Here is a 10,197-nt window from a genome sequence, read left to right as displayed (position 1 = left end):
AGTGGACCTAGGGTTAGGGTTATGTTGAGGGCTAGGGTTAGAGATCCGTTTAGGGGTACGATTGGACCTAGGGTTAGGGTTATGTTGAGGGCGAGGGTTACAGATACGGTTAGGGTTCCGATTGGACCTAGGGTTAGGGTTATCTTGAGGGCTATGGTTAGAGATCCGGTTAGGGTTCCGAGTGGACCTAGGGTTAGGGTTATGTTCAGGGCTAGGGTTAGAGATCCGTTTAGGGTTACGATTGGACCTAGGGTTAGGGTTATGTTGAGGGCGAGGGTTAGAGATGCGGTTAGGGTTCCGATTGGACCTAGGGTTAGGGTTATCTTGAGGGCTATGGTTAGAGATCCGGTTAGGGTTACGACTGGACCTAGGATTAGAGTTATTTTGAGGGCTAGGGTTAGAGATCTGGTTAGGGTTCCGAGTTGACCTAAGGTTAGGGTTATGTTGAGGGCTAGGGTTAGAGATCCGTTTAGGGTTACGATTGTACCTAGGGTTAGGGTTATGTTGAGGGCTAGGGTTAGAGATCCGGTTAGGGTTCCGATTAGACCTAGGGTTAGGGTTATGTTGAGGACTAGGGTTAGAGATCCGGTTAGGGTTAAGATTGGACCTAGGGTTAGGGTTATTTTGAGGGCTAGGGTTAGAGATCCGGTTATGGTTCCGAGTGGACGTATGGTTAGGGTTATCTTGAGCGCTATGGTTAGAGATCCGGTTAGCGTTACGATTGGACCTAGGGTTAGAGTTATATTGAGGGCTAGGGTTAGAGATCCTGTTAGGGTTCCGATTGGACCTAGGGTTAGGGTTATCTTGAGGGCTATGGTTAGAGATCCGGTTAGGGTTACGATTGGACCTAGGGTTAGAGTTATTTTGAGGGCTAGGGTTAGAGATCCGGTTAGGGTTCCGAGTGGACCTAGGGTTAGGGTTATGTTGAGGGCTAGGTTTAGAGATCCGGTTAGGCCTCTGAGTGGACCCAGGGTTAGGGTTATGTTGAGGGCTAGGGTTAGAGATCCGGTTAGTGTTTCGATTAGACCTAGGGTTAGGGTTTTGTTGAGGGCTAGGGTTAGAGATCCGGTTAGGGTTCCGATTGGACCTAGGGTTAGGGTTATGTTGAGGGCTAGAGTTAGACATCCGGTTAGGGTTCCGATTGGACCTAGGGTTAGGGTTATCTTGAGGGCTATGGTTAGAGATCCGGTTAGGGTTACGATTGGACCTAGGGTTAGAGTTATTTCGAGGGCTAGGTTTAGAGATCCGGTTAGGGTTCCGAGTGGACCTAGGGTTAGGGTTATGTTGAGGGCTAGGGTTAGAGATCCATTTAGGGTTACGATTGGACCTAGGGTTAGGGTTATGTTGAGGGCTAGGGTTAGAGATCCGGTTAGGGTTACGATTGGACCTAGGGTTAGAGTTATATTGAGGGCTAGGGTTAGAGATCCTGTTAGGGTTCCGATTGGACCTAGGGTTAGGGTTATCTTGAGGGCTATGGTTAGAGATCCGGTTAGGGTTACGATTGGACCTAGGGTTAGAGTTATTTTGAGGGCTAGGGTTAGAGATCCGGTTAGGGTTCCGAGTGGACCTAGGGTTAGGGTTATGTTGAGGGCTAGGTTTAGAGATCCGGTTAGGGTTCTGAGTGAACCCAGGGTTAGGGTTATGTTGAGGGCTAGGGTTAGAGATCCGGTTAGGGTTTCGATTAGACCTAGGGTTAGGGTTTTGTTGAGGGCTAGGGTTAGAGATCCGGTTAGGGTTCCGATTGGACCTAGGGTTAGGGTTATGTTGAGGGCTAGAGTTAGACATCCGGTTAGGGTTCTGATTGGACCTAGGGTTAGGGTTATCTTGAGGGCTATGGTTAGAGATCCGGTTAGGTTTACGATTGGACCTAGGGTTAGAGTTATTTCGAGGGCTAGGTTTAGAGATCCGGTTAGGGTTCCGAGTGGACCTAGGGTTAGGGTTATGTTGAGGGCTAGGGTTAGAGATCCATTTAGGGTTACGATTGGACCTAGGGTTAGGGTTATGTTTAGGGCTAGGGTTAGAGATCCGGTTAGGGTTACGATTGGACCTAGGGTTAGATTTATTTTGAGGGCTAGGGTTAGAGATCCGGTTATGGTTCCGAGTGGACGTAGGGTTAGGGTTATGTTGAGGGCGAGGTTTAGAGATCCTGTCAGGGTTCTGAGTGGACCCAGGGTTAGGGTTATGTTGAGGGCTAGGGTTAGAGATCCGTTTAGGGTTATGATTGGACCTAGGGTTAGGGTTATGTTGAGGGCTAGGGTTAGAGATCCGGTTAGGGTTCGGATTAGACCTAGGGTTAGAGTTATGTTGAGGGCTAGGGTTAGAGATCCGGTTAGGCTTCCGATTGGACCTAGGGTTGGGGTTATCTTGAGGGCTAGGGTTAGACATCCGGTTAGGGTTCCGAGTGGCCGTAGGGTTAGGGTTATGTTGAGGGCTAGGTTTAGAGATCCGGTTAGGGTTCCGAGTGGACCTAGGGTTAGGGTTATGTTGAGGGCTAGGGTTAGAGATCCGTTTAGGGGTACGATTGGTCCTAGGGTTAGGGTTATGTTGAGGGCGAGGGTTACAGATGCGGTTAGGGTTCCGATTGGACCTAGGGTTAGGGTTATCTTGAGGGCTATGGTTAGAGATCCGGTTAGGGTTACGACTGGACCTAGGGTTAGAGTTATTTTGAGGGCTAGGGTTAGAGATCCGGTTAGGGTTCCGAGTGGACCTAGGGTTAGGGTTATGTTGAGGGCTAGGTTTAGAGATCCGGTTAGGGTTCTGAGTGGACCCAGGGTTAGGGTTATGTTGAGGGCTAGGGTTAGAGATCCGGTTAGTGTTTCGATTAGACCTAGGGTTAGGGTTATGTTGAGGGCTAGGGTTAGAGATCCGGTTAGGGTTCCGATTGGACCTAGGGTTAGGGTTATGTTGAGGGCTAGAGTTAGACATCCGGTTAGGGTTCCGATTGGACCTAGGGTTAGGGTTATCTTGAGGGCTATGGTTAGAGATCCGGTTAGGGTTACGATTGGACCTAGGGTTAGAGTTATTTCGAGGGCTAGGTTTAGAGATCCGGTTAGGGTTCCGAGTGGACCTAGGGTTAGGGTTATGTTGAGGGCTAGGGTTAGAGATCCATTTAGGGTTACGATTGGACCTAGGGTTAGGGTTATGTTGAGGGCTAGGGTTAGAGATCCGGTTAGGGTTACGATTGGACCTAGGGTTAGATTTATTTTGAGGGCGAGGGTTAGAGATCCGGTTATGGTTCCGAGTGGACGTAGGGTTAGGGTTATGCTGAGGGCTAGGTTTAGAGATCCGGTTAGGGTACTGAGTGGACCCAGGGTTAGGGTTATGTTGAGGGCTAGGGTTAGAGATCCGTTTAGGGTTATGATTGGACCTAGGGTTAGGGTTATGTTGAGGGCTAGGGTTAGAGATCCGGTTAGGGTTCGGATTAGACCTAGGGTTAGGGTTATGATGAGGGCTAGGGTTAGAGATCCGGTTAGGCTTCCGATTGGACCTACGGTTAGGGTTATGTTGAGGGCTAGGGTTAGACATCCGGTTAGGGTTCCGAGTGGCCGTAGGGTTAGGGTTATGTTGAGGGCTAGGTTTAGAGATCCGGTTAGGGTTCCGCGTGGACCTAGGGTTAGGGTTATGTTGAGGGCTAGGGTTAGAGATCCGTTTAGGGGTACGATTGGACCTAGGGTTAGGGTTATGTTGAGGGCGAGGGTTACAGATGCGGTTAGGGTTCCGATTGGACCTAGGGTTAGGGTTATCTTGAGGGCTATGGTTAGAGATCCGGTTAGGGTTACGACTGGACCTAGGGTTAGAGTTATTTTGAGGGCTATGGTTAGAGATCCGGTTAGGGTTCCGAGTGGACCTAGGCTTAGGGTTATGTTCAGGGCTAGGGTTAGAGATCCGTTTAGGGTTCCGATTGGACCTAGGGTTAGGGTTATGTTGAGGGCTAGGGTTAGAGATCTGGTAAGGGTTCCGAGTGGACCTAGGGTTAGGGTTATGTTGAGGGCTAGGGTTAGAGATCTGGTTAGGGTTACGATTGGACCTAGGGTTAGGGTTATGTTGAGGGCGAGGGTTAGAGATGCGGTTAGGGTTCCGATTGGACCTAGGGTTAGGGTTATCTTGAGGGCTATAGTTAGAGATCCGGTTAGGGTTACGACTGGACCTAGGGTTAGAGTTATTTTGAGGGCTAGGGTTAGAGATCTGGTTAGGGTTCCGAGTGGACCTAAGGTTAGGGTTATGTTGAGGGCTAGGGTTAGAGATCCGTTTAGGGTTACGATTGTACCTAGGGTTAGGGTTATGTTGAGGGCTAGGGTTAGAGATCCTGTTAGGGTTCCGATTAGACCTAGGGTTAGGGTTATGTTGAGGACTAGGGTTAGAGATCCGGTTAGGGTTAAGATTGGACCTAGGGTTAGTGTTATTTTGAGGGGTAGGGTTAGAGATCCGGTTATGGTTCCGAGTGGACGTAGGGTTAGGGTTATCTTGAGGGCTATGGTTAGAGATCCGGTTAGGGTTACGATTGGACCTAGGGTTAGGGTTATGTTGAGGACTAGGGCTAGAGATCCGGTAAGGGTTCCGAGTGGACCTAGGGTTAGGGTTATGTTGAGGGCTAGGGTTAGAGATCCGGTTAGGGTTCTGAGTGGACCTAGGGTTAGGGTTATGTTGAAGGCTAGGGTTAGAGATCCGGTTATGGTTCCGAGTGGACGTAGGGTTAGGGTTATGTTGAGGGCTAGGGTTAGAGATCCGTTTAGGGTTACGATTGGACCTAGGGTTAGGGTTATGTTGAGGGCTAGGGTTAGAGATCCGGTTAGGGTTCCGATTAGACCTAAGGTTAGGGTTATGTTGAGGGCTAGGGTTAGAGATCCGGTTAGGGTTCCTATTGGACCTAGGGTTAGGGTTATGTTGAGGGCTAGGGTTAGAGATCCGGTTATGGTTCCGAGTGGACCTAGGGTTACGGTTATGTTGAGGGCTCGGTTTAGAGATCCGGTGAGGGTTTCGAGTGGACCTAGGGTTAGGGTTATGTTGAGGGCTAGGGTTTGAGATCCGTTTAGGGTTACTATTGGACCTAGGGTTAGGGTTATGTTGAGGGCTAGGGTTAGAGATCCGGTAAGGGTTACGATTGGACCTAGGGTTAGAGTTATTTTGAGGGCTAGGGTTAGAGATCCGGTTATGGTTCCGAGGGGACGTAGGGTTAGGGTTATGTTGAGGGCTTGGTTTAGAGATCCGGTTAGTTTTCCGATTAGACCTAGGGTTAGGGTTATGTTGAGGGCTATGGTTAGAGATCTGGTTAGGGTTCCGATTGGACCTAGGGTTAGGGTTATGTTGAGGGCTAGAGTTAGACATCCGGTTAGGGTTCCGATTGGACCTAGGGTTAGGGTTATCTTGAGGGCTATGGTTAGAGATCCGGTTAGGGTTACTATTGGACCTATGGTTAGGGTTATGTTGAGGGCTAGGGTTAGAGATCCGGTAAGGGTTACGATTGGACCTAGGGTTAGAGTTATTTTGAGGGCTAGGGTTAGAGATCCGGTTATGGTTCCGAGGGGACGTAGGGTTAGGGTTATGTTGAGGGCTTGGTTTAGAGATCCGGTTAGCGTTCCGATTAGACCTAGGGTTAGGGTTATGTTGAGGGCTAGGGTTAGAGATCCGGTTAGGGTTACGATTGGACCTAGGGTTAGAGTTATTTCGATGGCTAGGTTTAGAGATCCGGTTAGGGTTCCGAGTGGTCCTAGGGTTAGGGTTATGTTTAGGGCTAGGGTTAGATTCCGGTTAGGGTTCCGATTACACCTAGGGTTAGGGTTATGTTGAGGGCTAGGGTTAGAGATCCGGTTAGGGTTCCGATTGGACCTAGGGTTAGGGTTATGTTGAGGGCTAGAGTTAGACATCCGGTTAGGGTTCCTATTGGATCTAGGGTTAGGGTTATGTTGCGGGCTAGGGTTAGAGATCTGGTTAGGGTTCCGAGTGGACCTAAGGTTAGGGTTATGTTGAGGGCTAGGGTTAGAGATCCGTTTAGGGTTACGATTGGACCTAGGGTTAGGGTTATGTTGAGGGCTAGGGTTAGAGATCCGGTTAGGGTTACGATTGGACCTAGGGTTCGATTTATTTTGAGGGCGAGGGTTAGAGATCCGGTTATGGTTCCGAGTGGACGTAGGGTTAGGGTTATGTTGAGGGCTAGGTTTAGAGATCCGGTTAGGGTTCTGAGTGGACCCAGGGTTAGGGTTATGTTGAGGGCTAGGGTTAGAGATCCGTTTAGGGTTATGATTGGACCTAGGGTTAGGGTTATGTTGAGGGCTAGGGTTAGAGATCCGGTTAGGGTTCGGATTAGACCTAGGGTTAGGGTTATGTTGAGGGCTAGGGTTAGAGATCCGGTTAGGCTTCCGATTGGACCTACGGTTAGGGTTATGTTGAGGGCTAGGTTTAGAGATCCGGTTAGGGTTCCGAGTGGACCTAGGGTTAGGGTTATGTTGAGGGCTAGGGTTAGAGATCCGTTTAGGGGTACGATTGGACCTAGGGTTAGGGTTATGTTGAGGGCGAGGGTTACAGATACGGTTAGGGTTCCGATTGGACCTAGGGTTAGGGTTATCTTGAGGGCTATGGTTAGAGATCCGGTTAGGGTTCCGAGTGGACCTAGGGTTAGGGTTATGTTCAGGGCTAGGGTTAGAGATCCGTTTAGGGTTACGATTGGACCTAGGGTTAGGGTTATGTTGAGGGCGAGGGTTAGAGATGCGGTTAGGGTTCCGATTGGACCTAGGGTTAGGGTTATCTTGAGGGCTATGGTTAGAGATCCGGTTAGGGTTACGACTGGACCTAGGATTAGAGTTATTTTGAGGGCTAGGGTTAGAGATCTGGTTAGGGTTCCGAGTTGACCTAAGGTTAGGGTTATGTTGAGGGCTAGGGTTAGAGATCCGTTTAGGGTTACGATTGTACCTAGGGTTAGGGTTATGTTGAGGGCTAGGGTTAGAGATCCGGTTAGGGTTCCGATTAGACCTAGGGTTAGGGTTATGTTGAGGACTAGGGTTAGAGATCCGGTTAGGGTTAAGATTGGACCTAGGGTTAGGGTTATTTTGAGGGCTAGGGTTAGAGATCCGGTTATGGTTCCGAGTGGACGTATGGTTAGGGTTATCTTGAGCGCTATGGTTAGAGATCCGGTTAGCGTTACGATTGGACCTAGGGTTAGAGTTATATTGAGGGCTAGGGTTAGAGATCCTGTTAGGGTTCCGATTGGACCTAGGGTTAGGGTTATCTTGAGGGCTATGGTTAGAGATCCGGTTAGGGTTACGATTGGACCTAGGGTTAGAGTTATTTTGAGGGCTAGGGTTAGAGATCCGGTTAGGGTTCCGAGTGGACCTAGGGTTAGGGTTATGTTGAGGGCTAGGTTTAGAGATCCGGTTAGGCCTCTGAGTGGACCCAGGGTTAGGGTTATGTTGAGGGCTAGGGTTAGAGATCCGGTTAGTGTTTCGATTAGACCTAGGGTTAGGGTTTTGTTGAGGGCTAGGGTTAGAGATCCGGTTAGGGTTCCGATTGGACCTAGGGTTAGGGTTATGTTGAGGGCTAGAGTTAGACATCCGGTTAGGGTTCCGATTGGACCTAGGGTTAGGGTTATCTTGAGGGCTATGGTTAGAGATCCGGTTAGGGTTACGATTGGACCTAGGGTTAGAGTTATTTCGAGGGCTAGGTTTAGAGATCCGGTTAGGGTTCCGAGTGGACCTAGGGTTAGGGTTATGTTGAGGGCTAGGGTTAGAGATCCATTTAGGGTTACGATTGGACCTAGGGTTAGGGTTATGTTGAGGGCTAGGGTTAGAGATCCGGTTAGGGTTACGATTGGACCTAGGGTTAGAGTTATATTGAGGGCTAGGGTTAGAGATCCTGTTAGGGTTCCGATTGGACCTAGGGTTAGGGTTATCTTGAGGGCTATGGTTAGAGATCCGGTTAGGGTTACGATTGGACCTAGGGTTAGAGTTATTTTGAGGGCTAGGGTTAGAGATCCGGTTAGGGTTCCGAGTGGACCTAGGGTTAGGGTTATGTTGAGGGCTAGGTTTAGAGATCCGGTTAGGGTTCTGAGTGAACCCAGGGTTAGGGTTATGTTGAGGGCTAGGGTTAGAGATCCGGTTAGGGTTTCGATTAGACCTAGGGTTAGGGTTTTGTTGAGGGCTAGGGTTAGAGATCCGGTTAGGGTTCCGATTGGACCTAGGGTTAGGGTTATGTTGAGGGCTAGAGTTAGACATCCGGTTAGGGTTCTGATTGGACCTAGGGTTAGGGTTATCTTGAGGGCTATGGTTAGAGATCCGGTTAGGTTTACGATTGGACCTAGGGTTAGAGTTATTTCGAGGGCTAGGTTTAGAGATCCGGTTAGGGTTCCGAGTGGACCTAGGGTTAGGGTTATGTTGAGGGCTAGGGTTAGAGATCCATTTAGGGTTACGATTGGACCTAGGGTTAGGGTTATGTTTAGGGCTAGGGTTAGAGATCCGGTTAGGGTTACGATTGGACCTAGGGTTAGATTTATTTTGAGGGCTAGGGTTAGAGATCCGGTTATGGTTCCGAGTGGACGTAGGGTTAGGGTTATGTTGAGGGCGAGGTTTAGAGATCCTGTCAGGGTTCTGAGTGGACCCAGGGTTAGGGTTATGTTGAGGGCTAGGGTTAGAGATCCGTTTAGGGTTATGATTGGACCTAGGGTTAGGGTTATGTTGAGGGCTAGGGTTAGAGATCCGGTTAGGGTTCGGATTAGACCTAGGGTTAGAGTTATGTTGAGGGCTAGGGTTAGAGATCCGGTTAGGCTTCCGATTGGACCTAGGGTTGGGGTTATCTTGAGGGCTAGGGTTAGACATCCGGTTAGGGTTCCGAGTGGCCGTAGGGTTAGGGTTATGTTGAGGGCTAGGTTTAGAGATCCGGTTAGGGTTCCGAGTGGACCTAGGGTTAGGGTTATGTTGAGGGCTAGGGTTAGAGATCCGTTTAGGGGTACGATTGGTCCTAGGGTTAGGGTTATGTTGAGGGCGAGGGTTACAGATGCGGTTAGGGTTCCGATTGGACCTAGGGTTAGGGTTATCTTGAGGGCTATGGTTAGAGATCCGGTTAGGGTTACGACTGGACCTAGGGTTAGAGTTATTTTGAGGGCTAGGGTTAGAGATCCGGTTAGGGTTCCGAGTGGACCTAGGGTTAGGGTTATGTTGAGGGCTAGGTTTAGAGATCCGGTTAGGGTTCTGAGTGGACCCAGGGTTAGGGTTATGTTGAGGGCTAGGGTTAGAGATCCGGTTAGTGTTTCGATTAGACCTAGGGTTAGGGTTATGTTGAGGGCTAGGGTTAGAGATCCGGTTAGGGTTCCGATTGGACCTAGGGTTAGGGTTATGTTGAGGGCTAGAGTTAGACATCCGGTTAGGGTTCCGATTGGACCTAGGGTTAGGGTTATCTTGAGGGCTATGGTTAGAGATCCGGTTAGGGTTACGATTGGACCTAGGGTTAGAGTTATTTCGAGGGCTAGGTTTAGAGATCCGGTTAGGGTTCCGAGTGGACCTAGGGTTAGGGTTATGTTGAGGGCTAGGGTTAGAGATCCATTTAGGGTTACGATTGGACCTAGGGTTAGGGTTATGTTGAGGGCTAGGGTTAGAGATCCGGTTAGGGTTACGATTGGACCTAGGGTTAGATTTATTTTGAGGGCGAGGGTTAGAGATCCGGTTATGGTTCCGAGTGGACGTAGGGTTAGGGTTATGCTGAGGGCTAGGTTTAGAGATCCGGTTAGGGTACTGAGTGGACCCAGGGTTAGGGTTATGTTGAGGGCTAGGGTTAGAGATCCGTTTAGGGTTATGATTGGACCTAGGGTTAGGGTTATGTTGAGGGCTAGGGTTAGAGATCCGGTTAGGGTTCGGATTAGACCTAGGGTTAGGGTTATGATGAGGGCTAGGGTTAGAGATCCGGTTAGGCTTCCGATTGGACCTACGGTTAGGGTTATGTTGAGGGCTAGGGTTAGACATCCGGTTAGGGTTCCGAGTGGCCGTAGGGTTAGGGTTATGTTGAGGGCTAGGTTTAGAGATCCGGTTAGGGTTCCGCGTGGACCTAGGGTTAGGGTTATGTTGAGGGCTAGGGTTAGAGATCCGTTTAGGGGTACGATTGGACCTAGGGTTAGGGTTATGTTGAGGGCGAGGGTTACAGATGCGGTTAGGGTTCCGATTGGACCTAGGGTTAGGGTTATCTTGAGGGCTATGGTTAGAGATCCGGTTAGGGTTA

Source organism: Miniopterus natalensis, chromosome 4, assembly GCF_054644295.1.
Source record: "Miniopterus natalensis isolate mMinNat1 chromosome 4, mMinNat1.hap1, whole genome shotgun sequence".
Classification (NCBI taxonomy): domain Eukaryota; kingdom Metazoa; phylum Chordata; class Mammalia; order Chiroptera; family Miniopteridae; genus Miniopterus; species Miniopterus natalensis.
Note: the sequence above shows the minus strand (reverse complement) of the source record.